The 16,781-nt window shown below is 36.6% G+C and overlaps 1 long non-coding RNA gene across 2 annotated transcripts in view; it reads left to right on the plus strand.

Moving 5' to 3' along the window:
* LOC107077392 (uncharacterized) overlaps positions 1–14,036 on the plus strand; it is a 52,664-nt gene extending 38,628 nt beyond the window's left edge. For both annotated transcript variants that reach the window (XR_001478432.2, XR_011189318.1), the window contains exon 3: positions 13,442–14,036. This is a non-coding gene — a long non-coding RNA (uncharacterized lncRNA). The remainder of the gene's footprint in view (positions 1–13,441) is intronic.
* Positions 14,037–16,781: the final 2,745 nt, after the last annotated feature.

The following is a 16,781-nucleotide window of genomic DNA, read 5'->3' on the forward strand; positions in this document are numbered from 1 at the left end:
TGAATAATATAGCCCGTAAATTATCTCAGGAACTATTCTGTGAGACTTGCATACCAAAAGTTTGAAATGAACTGTTCTTCATTTGCAAGGTTAGAATTGAGGAACAGGAAAATTAAGGTCAGAAAGTCTCCTGATGGAGAACAGTTAGTCATTCATGTTTATCTGTCAGTTTCTTTGTGTGGTTTTTGTGTCTTCTGTCACTTGCTCTGAAGGTCAGTCTTGAAGGATTTATAAATATGTATGTACACCTGTTTCAGGATGTACTTCCAAAAACATCACTATTGAGACCACAGTAGAATAGATGGTGGCACTGATGCTCTGATCTGTAAATGTTGTCCTGCAATGTGAATTGTCTGCACCACTCATTCATTAGAAAACCCTAGGAATTCATCCACTCCAATCTAGTCCTCCAGACAGATACAATCACATTTTAGAAATCAAAATTCCAACCTAGAGCATAGCATTTATGCCAAAGCACCACTGAATATATTGCCCGTTGTGGAAACCAGCGTAGAAGCATTAATATTTAAATATTTTCTATTAGGGTCAGCATTTCACCTTGAAGTGGATCCAGATATGGAAGAACGGAAAAGTGCCATGCTTACCTACAGTTTGCAGTATTAGCATTGGGGCATTCTAACTACTATTCTCGTAGGGTGGTCTCCTCCTCTTCATCTTGCTCTTTGCAAAATATAAGCAAACAACTTATCATTTCCTCAGATATGTTGATGCAGAAGGATGCTATCGAAAAACCAAACACTCACACATTGATTTTGTAAGAAAATTAAAGTGTTTACAGGAAGGCTTGAAGAAGCTCCCATACAATTGCTGTTTAAATCAAGAACATATGGCCCTTTTTCTTCTCCTTTCACCAGTTGGATGTGTTTATTTTACATTTCCTAAGGGGAGACGGAGGGGGAGGGGGGAGAGATAAGTAGGGGGATGTCAGGAGTACCTAACCCTGGATTTGGGCTTCTTGAAACTTCAGAGATATCTTACATATCGATTTATGATGTTATACAAAGACCACAGGGCATCCCTAAATCCCTACAGAATCTAGAACCTCTTACACTTGACATTAGTTGTATTTTGCTTACCAATACAGACTGGAAAAAAAAACTGAAAGAGATTATTTTTTATGTTTTGCAGATACGGGCATATATTTCTGACCTTCAATGAACAAAATGAGCTTTATTGTATTGAGCATTCAAATGCCATTTGCAGGTTGGGAGAGAAGCAAAACTGGCTTCTTTGTTGTTAGCTGGTAGAGCATTGCAGACATGAAACCAAGTGGTCCCAAAAATATACCTGAAATGCCCATGCAGTCAAGTTACCTGATGCATTTGTAAATCACAAATTGCTTTGCCATGTACATTTACTCATAAAAGTATAATTTAATGGCAAATTCTCAATGCCTGTAGAGTGCACTTTTATCCAGCACTTCAAATAAGTTTAAATTATGAAGAGAAACGTTAAATCATACCATTACATGTACATTCAAGGGTTCAAATTCCAATTAAGATGAAACAAGCAGACGAATATAAAGGGATAGCATACCCCTTATTAATAAATTATTTAAATAGTAACAGTAATCATACTATTTAAATAATTTATTTAAAACAAAGTTTTCATCCCAGTAACACATATTGTCAATTTCTGTCACTGCTCCAAAATAGAAATACGAATTCAGTTCCGATGTGTGTTCCATAACTAGCCATGACAAGCTGCATGTAACCACTGAAATGAAGAGGTTCCTAACAAAGACACATCTCACATCGTTGAAGCTGTTCCACACTACCTGACACAACTGTTTCTGTTTTCTGTCAATCTAGACCTTTATCTAAGATTTTCAGTTTACTGTGGACCAGTCCCCTGATCAAATGTGGGTGTTCTGAAAAACACAAACCAGAGAGCACATGTAGAAACTATGTGGAAGTGCACTTAAAACCAAGAACATCTTTCCAAGAACATCTTTTAGTTGTTGTTTTTCCGTTTTGGTCTAAATAATGTAGATGTTCATAAGTAATTCTGTTTCTGTGTTTAAATCTCTGCTAACACAATGTAAATAGTTCTAAAACAGTACAATTGCAAACTTATTGAAGTCAGCACCACCTAACAGTGTAATTAGAAACTGGTCTCTAATATGTTCTAACTGTCTGTGGAAATGTGGTAGACGATGACAAAAAACAATAACCAAAATTAAAGCAGACAGTGATTGAGTGTCACAACTGTGATGTCACATACTGTTGGTATGACCACTTTTATTGACGGTAATCAATCAGTTGATTGCACTTTTTGCAGCAGCCTTAGAACTGGGTTTACTTACCCTAAACCTCTTCGGCAAACATGAGAACTGACACTTTACATGGTCTATAATCAGTTGGGCTTTTAGACGCATGTCTTGCATGTTAATTAGCACATAATTAACATGCATGATGTGTGTCATAAATTGATCTCTACTGGCATTGAGCATCTTACAAGCTTTCTATAGAGAATAATTTTATTTTTAAGAATCTGTATTTTAAACAAACTAATTTCATTTAACTTAAAGATTAAAAAATCATTGATTCATAATAATTGTTCACCTCCTTTAATTGCACTGGTCATACTGCACTGGGTGACAAATCATACAACCAATTTTGATGCTGATCAGTTTCAGCAAAGTTCACGCATTTACAATTAATCAGGCTTTTTTACTTTAGCATTTTCAAATCTTTAACTTGAACCATGTTTTCTAGATAGATGTTTTGTACCTACTGACTGGTTATGTAAATGAGACTGACAAGGTTTAGCATAACTGGTGTGAATCTGTGTTATAGAGTATGACCTCATTCTATACTACATAAGTATTATCAGATGTAACAAGAAGACTAACATCTAGAGACTGTAGGCCATTGGGAGAAAAGGGAACTAATGAAATTTGCCATCTCCTTTCACTCAGCACTCTCAGGAAACATGCTGTATTTAAGGAATTACAGAATCAGGAAGATAAATTAATTAAGCCTTGTTGCTACAGCAACCTTAACTCACGCCAGTACTTCCCAGGCATTGCAGCTGGAATTGCTCTTTTTTTCACTATTTATAGCTCTGCCAAATTAGAACCTACTGTAGCTCAAACGGTGGGGATCTTCATGCAAGTGGCATAAACTTTCAATTCAGGGCCATAAAACTCAGTTGCAACTTGATCATTCTCCTGAAATTCCAGGGTCTGCTGAGTATGATCTTAGTAAGAAACACAGAAAGTGATGATATTACAGCCGCCATGGCCAAAAGGCAACTGATGTGTTCTTGAGCAAGTATAGTTTTAACTCGTCCATCCAACCATTTCTAACTAGCTTATCCAAATGAGTGTCTCTGGGAGCTGGAGCCTGCCATGGACAGGGCAAAGTCCATCACAGGGCAGACACAAGACACCCACACACGGTCGATGTTTCCCAGAAGACAATTTAGCTACCAGTATATCTTTGGAATGTGGAAGGAACCAGAGCACCCAGAGGGAACCCACGCAAACACAGGGAGAACATAGAAACTTCATGCAGTTAGTACACCAGGTCTGGAACTGAACCCAGGGCCCCAGCACTATGAGGAAGAATAAGAATACCAACCACTGTACCACCATGTAGCTGCTTTTTAGTGAAAGAGTTTCACAGTGATAAATTTCTTTTAAATCTTGAAACGTTTTTTATTGCTTTGCCATCACTGAACTGTATCATTTCTAACAGTCTCCAACGTAACAAAACAAACTATTAACTAAATTCTTCAGCTTCAGTCAGTTCTTTTCAGTCAGTTTAAAAAACCTACAGCTTTCTGTAGGGCTAGTCTTTTACTTCTGTTTTCCTGGTAGGCTACTTTTATAAATTGCTCATTCAGCAGCCCACATTCAATTAAAATGAGGCACAGTTATGGCAGTGCTTCATTTTTACGGTTTTGCATCTGTATTATAATGGAGTAGCGCAACAGATTTTGAGGCAAATACAATGATAATTGAGTCAGTTCATTCCATAACTGAGTTTTCTGGAAATCAATTTAAAATTAGACTGTTCTCTCTTGGGAAACAAAAAGCTTAAAAGTACAATATCGAGCCCTGTTTGCACGATTGAATCATTTCCCAAAACATTTTTTTTTCTAATCTTGCACTAGGGGACAGTTGTAACTTTTCCAAGGAGAATTGTAATGAGGATACTCGTTTACAAAATGTAACATAACCTTCCTCTCAGACAATCCAATTTTAAAGTCTTTTTTTTCCTTTAATAACGTCAGATTGCAGCAAATACGCAACAGAAGTGAGGCAAACAATAATGTCAGAACAACGTGGGAGATTAATTTTAATGAAGCTTATAGAGATACCATGTGAGTAGCACTGTGGAGGACTAAATCTTTGCCTTCTTGCACACAGAGTAAAAGCTTTACTTAATCCTTTATGAAATATCTTAATTATAATGTATTGAATATATCTGAACTATTTAATGTTCTATCCAGCAGAGACTCTATATGTCAAAACAGTAATAAGAAGACTCCTGGGACTTAATGTCTAATGAGAGTAATCAACAAAGGAGGACTCAAGGTTCTTGACTGAGTGTGTGTGCCTCTTGATTGAAACCATTCATATGAGTCTCCTGCTTTCACAAAACACTTCTGTGGACATTCTGAGTACATTTGTATTATGTTGTATATTCAACAATCTGCATTGCAAATGTAAAAAAAAAGCTTCAGACAATGCAGAGGGGATTGAATATTTCAGTTGGAGAGCAATTTTAATACTACTAATACGAATAATGTTTATGTATGAAGTGCCTTTTCAAACCCAGGGACGCTGTACATAGTGATAAAGAAAGAAAAAGACAAAAATGCAATAAAAAGAAAAAGAAAAAATAAACAAGAACATACAGGATGAACTGTAGGGCAATCAGACATAAGCCCTACCAAAGAGGTGAGTTTTAAGTTTAGATCTGAAATAATCTAAAAGACTCAGAGAAAAGGAATTCCATAACAATGGAACAGCAACGGAAAAAGCACCAAAAGTCTAAGATTTAGCCTCAACGGAACAGAGTGGAAACATGAAGATATTCAGAGATGTATGATAGACACAAATTATTTAAAGCCTTAAAAGATCTTATATTGAATATGTGACTTTATAGGCATTCAGTGTAGAGTCTTAAGGTTGGAGTGATATGCTGCCAGGGTCTGGTGTGAGTTATAAGTCAGAGTTTCGGACATATTGCAACTTACCGAGAAGAATATTAGGGAGCCTGTAGAGTAACGCATTGCAAAAATCAATCCTTATTTATCAATCAATACCTGATGTTAGAAATGAGTGAATCCTGACTATGGCTGTTGTGTGAATGGGAAAGCTATTCAAATTATTGAGAAGCTCTCTAACTTTTCCAGCTGACATTTGCTGCCCACCGGTTTCTGTATTGTCAGTATTTAGCTTCAAGTAATTTGATGTCTACCAGAGCTTGTCACACTGACAAGAGATAAGTAATGGAGACTGGAGATCAGAGGGGGAACGAGTTTTAATGTAAATCTGATTGTCATTGAATGAAACTAAAGACCATGTTTGTGTTTTATCTGACCAAGAGGAAGCACATAAATAATAAAAATCAAAGGGCCCATGACTGAACCCTGCGGCACACCATGATTGACTGGTGGCCATGGGGAACTTATGAGGACCAATGAAAACAAAATGTAAATCAGACATGAGTGGATTCAGATAAAGACAGTACTATAGATGGACAAGAATTCTTGCAATCATTTGAGCAACAGCTGATGATTTACTGCATCAAAAGCCACATTAAGATCAAGGAGCATAAGAATACTTATGAGTCAGATGGCATTAGAAAATTATTCTTATGGCAGACTTTTCAGGCAAGAACAGCCTCGGTGCCATAATTACAGTGAAAACGACTGGAATGGTTTGAGTAAATCATTAGCTATCATGTAAACTGTAATTGAATTGTAACCACACGTTCTAAAAATGTGAAAACTTAGAATTTGTCGATTAGACATTGGTCTGTAGTTCATCATTATCTAAGCCATGTTTTTTTTTGTACTGGATTGATTGATGCAGTCTTTAAAGGACTGGGGACCAAACCTATGGAAAGGGTGCTATTAATAATATTGACAATTAAAGGGCAGATGCTTGGCAGGCAAGGTTGCAGTAAACGGGTAGAGATGGGATCTACTGTAGGCGACAAGAAGTTGTTTTATAGCTGTTAATAATTTTTTGTAAGTTGTTCTGAATTAATTAAGCTAAATGTCAATGGAAAGACTAGGACTCAAATAGTTATCTGGATCAGGAACAAGGCCAAGACGTGGTCAAGCTTATTGTAGTTTTACAGCATCAATCTTGGATTGAAAGAATTCCAAAAACTTAATACAGAGGTCGGGGTGAAAGTAAAGCATACTGTCAAAACATCTTTTTTTCACCTTAGAAATATCGCAAGACTACACCCTATGCTATCATTAACTGTGGCTGAAAAGCTGATCAACATATTTGTATTCTCTCGAATTGACTACTGCAATGCTCTACTCCCTGGGGTATCTAAATCTACTCTGAACAAGCTGCAGTATGTCCAAAATTCAGCAGCCAGAATCCTGACCAGGTCTAGTGCAAATGTTCACATTACTCCTATCCTGGAGTCCTTGCACTGGCTTCCGGTCAAATTCCGCGTAGACTTTAAAATCCTCATGCTCACCTATAAGGCTTTACATGGCTTGGCACCTCAATACCTGTCTGAACTTTTATCGCCCTACTCCCAACCTCGCAACCTCCGTTCTTCAAATTCTGCCCTCCTTACTGTCCCCCAAGCCCGTCTACATTGTATGGGCGACAGGGCCTTCTCCTGCTATGCCCCCAAGTTCTGGAACTCTTTGCCCAAGGATATTAGAGAGTCACCTTCTCTAAACTCCTTCAAATCCAGACTCAAAACCTTCTTCTTCAGAAAAGCCTTTACTTAACTGGTTCCATTCTTCACCCCTCTGCTCTTCTTAATACCGACTTCCACGGTCTCTTCTATTGTTATTGTTGTATTGTTGTAATTATAATTGTGTCCTATCTTGTGAAATCTTCTTAATTATTATTGTAGTCTTCTTATTTATTGTTATTGTCATCCTGTAAAGCGCTTTGAGAAGCCACCTTTAAAGGCGCTATATAAAATAAAGTTTTTTATTATTATTATTATTATTATTATTATTATTATTAACTAGCTGAGTTGTCAGGGGATTTAATGAGCTTAGCAATAATAGAAAAGACCAAGTTATGATTTCCTAGTTCAGAGCTGATTGTATTTGACATCTAGGAGGATCTGGCAGATGCAAGAGCATCTCTGTCGTATACGCCTTATTGTGAACCACTAGGCTTTGTTTTTTTGTACGTAAGCACTCCAGACACCAACCAGTTAGTTTCAAAGAGAAAACTTCAGTTGTATACCATGGAGAGGAGTGCTTAAAAGAAACTAAGCACATTTTAAGGGCAAGTTTATCAAAAATACTTGTCAATGCAGTGTTAAAATTAGTGGTTCTCAGATTTCTCACAGAAATTGTGCATTTATATTTCACTGAAGAAAGTGGGATACACACATCAAATAACATAACCTTATGATCAGAAATGTGTAGCTCAAGGTCATGAACATCACAAATTCTGAGGCCAGAAGCACAGACCAGGAGTGTGACCACAAATGTGGGCGGGATATGTGAGATCATTTGAACACAAAAAATCAGAAGGAAATTTACAGTCTAAGGAGTCAACATGCATTTTAAAATCACTGAGCATTAATACTGGACAGGTCATAGTACAGTACTTAGCATTTTCAACAGTTTAGATAGTTCACATAAAAACACAGGGCAGGACTTAGGAGGCTGATTAAGTAAAGTTAGCAATAAAGTAGAGGAGGCTGATTAAGTAAAATTAGCATTAGAGTAGAGCCACAGAGTTTAGGAGAAAGGTATTCAAAGGAGATGTTAGAATAAATGTTAGAAGAACAGTTTCTTGATAATTATATCCTTCCTATTGTCAAAGAAAAGTTTAGAAATTGTCGAAGAAAACTCTTCACTCAGGTTAGGTGTGGTTAAGGTGAGTCCTTTATTCATGCGCATGGGGAAGGATGTAATCATGCAGATCTGAGAGCAGTCTCTATACAGATCTGTAACCTCTCCACCAAGATGATAAATGCAATGAGTTTTATACAGCAAATTCACACAGGAAAGCTCATTCTAAGTTTCCATATTAGGAGTTGTTTTTTCTCTACAAACATTTCTTTGTAATTGACCACGTTCTTATTAAGAAGCAGTTTTATCTTGTATATAGTCACAGGGAAGTATATAAATAAAAAGTGTGAAATGAGCTTGACATTCTGTGGTTATAGCATTAATATCAAAAAGTCAAATAATATACTTGCAATTGTTCTTTCATACTGTTGCTAGCTAAAAGGCATTTTTCAAAGCCAACTAGTCACTATCTAGTGACTTAAAAAAACTGAAAAGGTAAATGCTAAAATTCTTCCTCTCTATAGACTATAGGCAAACCACCACTGCAACCGGTAGAGCAGGGTTTCCCTACATACTGTAAGTAAAACCATTTGGAGGAACAGTTTTATTCAATAAAAGAAACTAATTTGAGTGTTGCCAATCTGGTTAGCACAGAATATCAACACGATTTCGTCAGCGAATTAGCTATTTAGAGAGCAGGTGTTTAGAAGTGCAAATCTAATGTCACGTTGATTTACCGGAACAAAAAAAAGAATCCCTCAGACAATGTAGCAGTCTTAGGTAAAGGGCAATGACACACTGGCATTTATTCTGTGAGCAGCTTTTGTGTTTATGTCTGTTACGCATTCCACTCGTGCTGCTCTCCCTTCTTGCATTCCCACGCACACACCCGCTAAGACAAGCTCACGCCGCAAGTAACGCCAATCACCTTCTCTTCCGTCTCTATTTTAGTTCTGCCTTTTCCTCACTCACTATTGCGGATTCTCTTAGAGATATTTTTGATTAAAAAAAATAATTACTAAAAACCTGAACTGCCTGCTGTAACGAACAGTTCTTTCCGGACCCTATGCGGACGACACAGTCCGACGGAGTGGGGAAACACTGGGGAAACGTCATGCAAGAAAACGGGGCTGAAGACAAGGGGGCGTGTCCAAGGTGCGCTGGTGCACGGGGGAGGTGTGGCCGAGGCGAACAATCCGAGAGTAATCCTTAGGGAAAATCCAAAAACACACGAGTAAGTCCAAAACCAGGAGATCCATCAGAGGAAGGAATTAAAAACCACGAAGGCCGGGTCGGAACCGGCGGACAGGGAACAGAAACAGGAACGGGAACCAAGGTTAAAACCTTAACAGGACCAGGCGCTTTCTGGTCCCGGACTCGCACGATATGGAAATCAGATGCAGAGCCCGGAAGAGCGTCAGCGCCTGGCTTTTAAGGTGGGCTGGGAATAGGGAGCAGGTGCATAGAATAAAGTCTTTAGTGAAAGGGCTGGAGCACCCTTAAGGAGGGGGAACTAATATCGTGACAATGTCGATTGTCAGACCAGGACCACAAAAGTCATACCATTGAACTTTACCTGCTTTGCTGAAGGAACTACAGTATGATCTTGAAAACAAGACTAGCAGAATCCCTTCAACAGCTTGCAATAAGTCCGAGAGTAACAGTGTTGACTGGGGAAAGGGGATTAATGAACACCAACAAAAACAGTGCTTGGTATTGTATTCAATACAAACACAATGTGAACTCAAGCTTCATGTATAAGCTCTAGGTCAAAAAAGACCCCTCAATTCCTGATATGAACCAAAAACTAAACAAAGGTTGACGTATTGACAGATAGATTTGATATGAAGTGCCAATCAACTTAACTTGTCCGAGGTCAGATATAGAAAGCCATGGTGCAACTGAGCAGTGTTGCAAGGTAGATGGTGCTTGATTAATGTAAAGTCTGGTGTATGAATCAAATAAATAGGACGCCATACCTAGAAAGACTCCAGGCATACCCAAAGCTTTTTCCTTTGTTTTTTTTATTATTTTCAATTAAATTATAAAAACATGCCTGTATGGTTGTCACCTCAATCTCATTAGGAGCCGCAAACCAAATACAGAACTAATAGTGAAAACTGTTTGGGTATTTAATGACTAGCAAGAATAAGGTGATGAGAAGAACTGACGATTCAAGAGAGTAAAACAGTGAAGGAAAGGATGAAAGCAATGCAGGAAAGCAAAGCAGCACAATAAATACTCAAAAATTAGAATTAAACTTACAATAGAAGTCTGAAATACAGACCTAAATATAATTCTCTCCTCTTTGCATGACTTTACAGGCTTCTTTTTATGCCCGACTTCTCAACTTACCAAAACAGGATCTCATTAAACCCACTTTTTAGTTGGATTCTATTTTTTTAGTTTTATTTTGTTCCTATTTCTCTACCCTTTGCCCCTTGGTACTTAACATAACAAATGACTCCCTGAGTTCTGGCACGGTGCCTGCAGCTTTTAAAACTGCTGTGGTCACACCAGTGCCTAAAAAAACCCAAACTAGGTTTTTGTAGAATTTGATAGAGGAGCTGCAGAGCAGAGTAACCTGGAGACAGAAGAATTCCATGCAATCATCAAGCTCCATGACTTCATAATTGAAATCTTTGTTTAAATAAGCATATTAGTAATTATTAGTAGCATGAAATTAAAACAGTCATTGCTGTAAAGAAATAATGTGTGTTTCACTTACTATTTCTTAAAGGAATGTGCAAATTGGAAGGAGATTTTTTTTTGAGAAAATAGGATAGGTGAAGGTTAAGTTTTCTGCAAAACACAGAAATACTGCTGAAAGACCCATTTGCCAGATATCACAGATTCTAATATTCACCAGTAGGACAGAACAACAATGTAATAGCAATGATATTTTCTGTAATGAACATTGGATCCTGAAGGATCTCAAAACCTTTCACAGGTACAGTAGGAGAGGACATTCTTCATCCACCACTGAAGAGCAGCTTCCTTTAGGGCTGTAGACGCTCAGTACACAGTGGACAATCTGAAGGGCACTTGAGGCTACATTATGCCACTCCTGCTTCAGAACATTTCAAGATTAGTAAGCTTGGTAGGGTGTGCACACCCTGTTCATCAAGGGATATTAAAATATTATTCAATTATCTTTATAAATTATCTCTAATGCACATTTCCTTCATGTTTTTGTCTATGAACAACTGATCTGCAATCATTTCCCACTGGCACTTGGAGCTATACCTTTATATTATTTGATTAAAAAATATTTTACAGCCCTCTGTATGTGATATTGATTTGAAATGGAATGAATAGCTTTCATTTCAAAAAGAACTATTATGCTAAAGAATATTCCCATTCATAAATTATAAGTTAAAATTAACATAATATTTGAATCTCTTTATTACAGTGTGATATCTATTTAGTATAGAAAAAATGATGCAATTTTCCATCTTTGCAAAGTAAAATATGCAACTTTCTGCCTTGAGGAATCTTTTCAGATTTTCATTAAATCACATTAAATTGAAAATTTGAAAAGCATGTCTCAAAGGCAACAATAATAATATTTTCAGGTTCCTGTACTGAGGTACAGGAAATTAGTTTGTGTTTGTCCAGTTTAATTATGTAAGAAAAATAAACAAAAATGGAAGACCAAATTTGAGACCAAGACCAAAAGACCAAATTTAGGAAGTTGTTTTTAGTATACAAAGAAATGGAACTTTAGCAGGTTTCTGTATAGACCCTGCGTGAGCACCCTCCTGAACATAATGACTTGCATACATCTTCATACCAGTGAAACTAGTGCCCTCATGTGTACTGTCATTGTCCATGAGAAAAGGTACCTCAGTGACCCATTTGGATTTGTGCCAGTCGGCTTCGTTCCACACTCATAGTTTTTACAATACAATTATTTAGACAGGTTACCTATAGTCTATAAGCCCCTGTGTGTATATGGTTACGTATGAAATAAAATAAATAAGAATAACTAAAACATTCAAATTGTCTTTCCCATTCCTCTTCAGAATCACAAGAGATAAGATGCAGCACAAAATACTAATTTATCAGCTCTCATTAAGAGTGCTGTCCATATTGCCAACTGCACTGGCATTAATGATATTGTATATTGATAACTGATATTGACAACTAAATTGCCATTAGGTAGGTTAATTAGGTCTATGTAAGTTCTAAATATTGATGAAAGTGAGATTTAACTGCAAATCTAACTAACTGTATATTTATTAAATATTGTCATGTCCTCACTAAATGGAGGAAACTCACTTAAATGAAGACATACAAGGGGCTAGTCATTTTGCAAAAACAAAGTAAATGATTGGGAAGCACATAGGTCATCTCACTACCACAGCGACCTGGTGTGACCTGTTCATCAGATTGGAATCTGGTATTTCTCATTCCTGTATTATACAAAGAACTGGGTAGCCTCCTTGGAAATGTGTAAGCACATGTAGTGTAGTGAGGGCTCATTTCCTCTTCAACTACAGGGTCCTGCTATTCTTTCAGAAATGCATCCTGGCCATACTGTTATCACAAAAGTAACAATCACTGTGAGAAGCAATCATCTGAAGTCTGAGGCTTTCATTTCTGGGGAGACTGAAGGTGGGTCTAAACAGCTCTGGGCTTTTATTGAGAAAGTAATTCATATGTTAAGGATATGATATATGCAGTGATTAGAAATAGAATAACATATTCTATTGCCCCCGGTTGATGCACATGTCCTGGCATAGCCATCACTCAACTTTTTGCTTGGTGCTGCCTCCGAACCAGAACTTCTTTTTAAAATTCTTCATTTAAAATCTACAGTAGGTGAGAGAAGGAACTGTCTAAACAGTCTTCTTCATTATACTTTCTGTTTGCCACTGAACCTTTACAATGTACCATCGAGGCCTGAGAAACATTCTGTTGTTCTGGTTATCTTAATAATTTAAGATTTCATTAAATTCCTTTCCTTCTTGGTTGTGTTTTTTTGTAAATGAAGCAGTTTTGAAGGGTTGGTATTTTCTATTGGAGCAAGCAAGTGATATTTGGTCAAGAGCCAACTACAAATGTGTGTGTAGTTAAGTAAACACTTTTTGCAGCAGCTTGTAGCCCTGTTTCTTGAACCTGTTATGAGCTTTTCTAAAGTCTGCATTGTCAAAAATAGCAAGATGGCTCAGATGACCTACTATGGTTTGTAACTTTTTTTATTATGTTCTATATCTTTAACCTCACTTAATTCTGCACTGAAGTTACAAAAAACATACAGTGTTACAAAACTCACCAAAAAAAAAACCTTCCAAAAGAAGGATTTGTATCAACATTTGAAATCTCTAGAAGATTTTCAATATCCCACTCATCTGGTTTTCTTTCTCTGTGGTAAAAGGTTTGTGACTATGACCTTTGCTACAGATCTCCTTTTTAATTTTGGATTTTTGTTTTGTTTTTTTTCCTCTAGGCTTGTTTTTAAAAGCCCGGCCGGATGTGCTGCAGGAGTGCCGTGTGGGAATATTACATACAAATGTAAAAAAAAAAAAGTTAATCCAATCGAAATTAATTAAAATGGACAAAAAAGAATGTATGTTTTTGCCTGTTGGTCTTGCGGAAACAGCACCCCTGAGTATAATGAGAGGTGTAGGAGGGCTGGGAATCATGGTGAGGGAAATGTGACACATTATGAGCCCATTAGCTGTTCAAATGTTTGTGGACATGATGGACTATTGCAAATGCTGTGGTACTTAGACAGCGACAGGGAACAACTGTGGTAATTATTTTAAGGATCTAACTCTATGGGATACCAAGGGTTATTTCCTGAGGCATTATGAGTACAATTGCTGTATCCTTTATTGAAAAGTACACAAAGATTCGCAGCATGGCTTTTATTGCTGATGTTGTTCTTGCTCAGACACTGAACTGAACTGAAAAACTGAGAAAAAAAAACATGTTTAAAGATTAATAGCAGCCATGTACCCCACATACCTTGAAATACTGTATGCTTATGCATTAATTTTTAATGGTTTAATGAAATCCATTAAAGCTTTGCACTTGTTCTGTAGCTGGGATTCTAATTAATATTCAGAAATATGTTTTGAAGTATGTTTTGTATTTTATTCAAGGTGAAAAATCGAATTGTACATTAAGCATCCCAATAAATGAATTGCTGGATTGCCCTCTTAAGACTGCAATAACTAATGCAAGAAAAAGCCGATTATGTAACGTTTAATGAATAACACTACCAATGATTTGGTACTGTATTATTAGGCTCATTTTGAAAGTTTTATTAATGAGCAGATTATGAAGCTGTATCAAGGCAGTACACTGAGCAATGATTTACAGGATTATAGCTAATTAACGAGGAATTATGCCATTTATCTTTTGCCAGATCAAATAGAGTCACAAACCAAGAGCTCTTATAGTACTGTTTGAAATAGTATTGTTTTAGTTTTGTGTATGAGAAGCACCACAGATCCTTTATTATCAGACAATATTTCTGCCTCTTCAGTGTTCTGCTACATACAGTATACAGTAGCCTGTATTACTATTATTAAGTTAATACATTTATCAGAGAAAAAAACATTTATCCATCACTTGCAATCAGTGAGCTCCAAAATATTAATGGTGTACAAATATGTGGAATAAACAAAATAAATTTGTTATAATAGTCAGATCTTACAATGGCAAGATCCAAACATGGAAAAAATATTACATACTGAGCTCTCAAAAGCACTGTCCACAGCGAACAGAGCAAAAGCAGTAGCAGGCACAGCACTTAAAATAATAGTCATGAAATATAAAAGGGTCTGGTTTAGAGGACCTGGAGCTGGAGCTGACCCGGAGTCATCAGAGAGTGCAGTCCTGATGTTTTGGGGCATCTTGTTGTGCCACAGGGCCAGCAGGGAGAAGAATGTGTATCATAAGGGGCAGGAGGAAACAACTACTCAACAACTAACAGAAGTTGAGCAGAAAGGATAAGAGAATATACTGCAAAAGGACAATTATGGACTGGAGAGAAGAGAGAAGCAGAGTAATGAAAGGAGTGGTAGGTAAGAGCAGGGATATTGAATTGAATCTGAGCAGAAAAAGACAGGTAGGGATGAACGTGGGAGAAAACACAAGGATGTATACAGTACACATATCCTGCCTTAGTAATATGTAATAGACAAACAGTCTTGACAAGAAAATAAAACATTATGCATTAAAACGAGAAGGCACAAACATAACATCATGTAGTAGGTTGGTTTGAGCAGAGCCTGATGGTGTATTTCAAATTCGATTTTTTTCTCTTCATATAAAAATGACAAAAGAAGAAAAAAATAGTCCACGTCTTTTGTTGTCCTCTGCTAGTTATACAATTACAGAAAACAAGTTGGCCATTATCGATCAGAAGGAAATTGTTTTTGTATTCGTAAAGCAAATCCAACAAATCCATAAACGGCATTCAAACAGCACGATGAATCAGCCTGCATCTGAAGAAAAACTGAATGAAAAACATTCGGTTTTAATGTTTCTGCTTTATGAAGGCCGAGAAAGAAAAGACTAACAGGTTGTAATCAATGGAGTTCACTTTACATCTGTGTTTGGGTCAAAAATAGTTTATTCATTTGCCAAGACTGGAATAGGCTGGTTGTGAGGTTTACATGATGTTGAGGGAAACATGATGGAATTTATAGCACATTCTAACACAAAGTAGTTGTATGTATTACAGCTGAAAGTTTAGCATTGAACTGAGTATATTAAAGGCATTATAAACATGGTGCCGTGTAATTGGTGCACAATAGAATGAGTACCCACTTACATTTATATATATAAGTGATATTTAAATACAGACTTCTGTTTAGTACAGACATACAGTATAAACTGGTGATAAAAGTCAAGCAACTTTTGTATATTTTAGAGCATTGCTGTATTCAACAAAATGTATTCAAAATGCAAGATATCAAAAGATGCATATTGAATTTAACAGTTCACAAAGCAAAGACAAAAGCAGAACACAAAAAAATGAGTTCATAGGTATGTTTGAAAATATCAATAATTTTAACTAGGTACCACTTGAAAAATGTTTGAACTACAGCCATGCAGAGAAAAGATATATCCCCTTAAAATATAACCTTTGTACTCTTGTGTAGTCATCTTGTTTTTGTTGTGTCTTGGGAACATACTTAAAAGAGATGTGAGGATAATATTATACACACTTCATGCCGAGTTTCAAGAAAATGGGTTTAATAGGTATTAAATTATCTCATACATGGACCTTTACAAACCGAGCCCCTCAACTCTTCTCATAGTTCTGGAAAGCTGGACAGTTTCTGCCTTCTGTTTTGTCCAAGACCTAAAGATATAAGTTATTGCCTCAATAACTGTGGCCTTAGAGACATCCTAGAGAGGAAGAACAAGATTTATACCATGGATTAAATTGCTATATTTTAAAATAAAATATAGTAAAATAACTGTTTTACTAACAAGATGGCAAAGAGTAGAATTAACCCAACTAGTTACAGTAGTTAGGATCACAGTCATTGGTCAGAAGATGAAAGACTGGAATCATGTTAAAATCCAATTGCAAAGACATTTTGCAGACAGATGTTTGAGGACCTTTCAATATTAAGCTCGTCACTGTGACAGATTCTCTTGAATTGGTAATGGCTGGGCATCCTTTACTTGTTTAATCATAAAGAAACGTAAGCCTAAGGTCAGAAAGTCATGTCACATCTCAAAAACAATGGAACAAGTAAAGGTTAATTCCATGCTGAAAAATAGAAAGAAATAAAAATGGTACATCATTCCTTTTTTTTAACAAC

The sequence above is a fragment of the Lepisosteus oculatus genome, chromosome 4 (genome assembly GCF_040954835.1).
Source record: "Lepisosteus oculatus isolate fLepOcu1 chromosome 4, fLepOcu1.hap2, whole genome shotgun sequence".
NCBI classification, from domain to species: domain Eukaryota; kingdom Metazoa; phylum Chordata; class Actinopteri; order Semionotiformes; family Lepisosteidae; genus Lepisosteus; species Lepisosteus oculatus.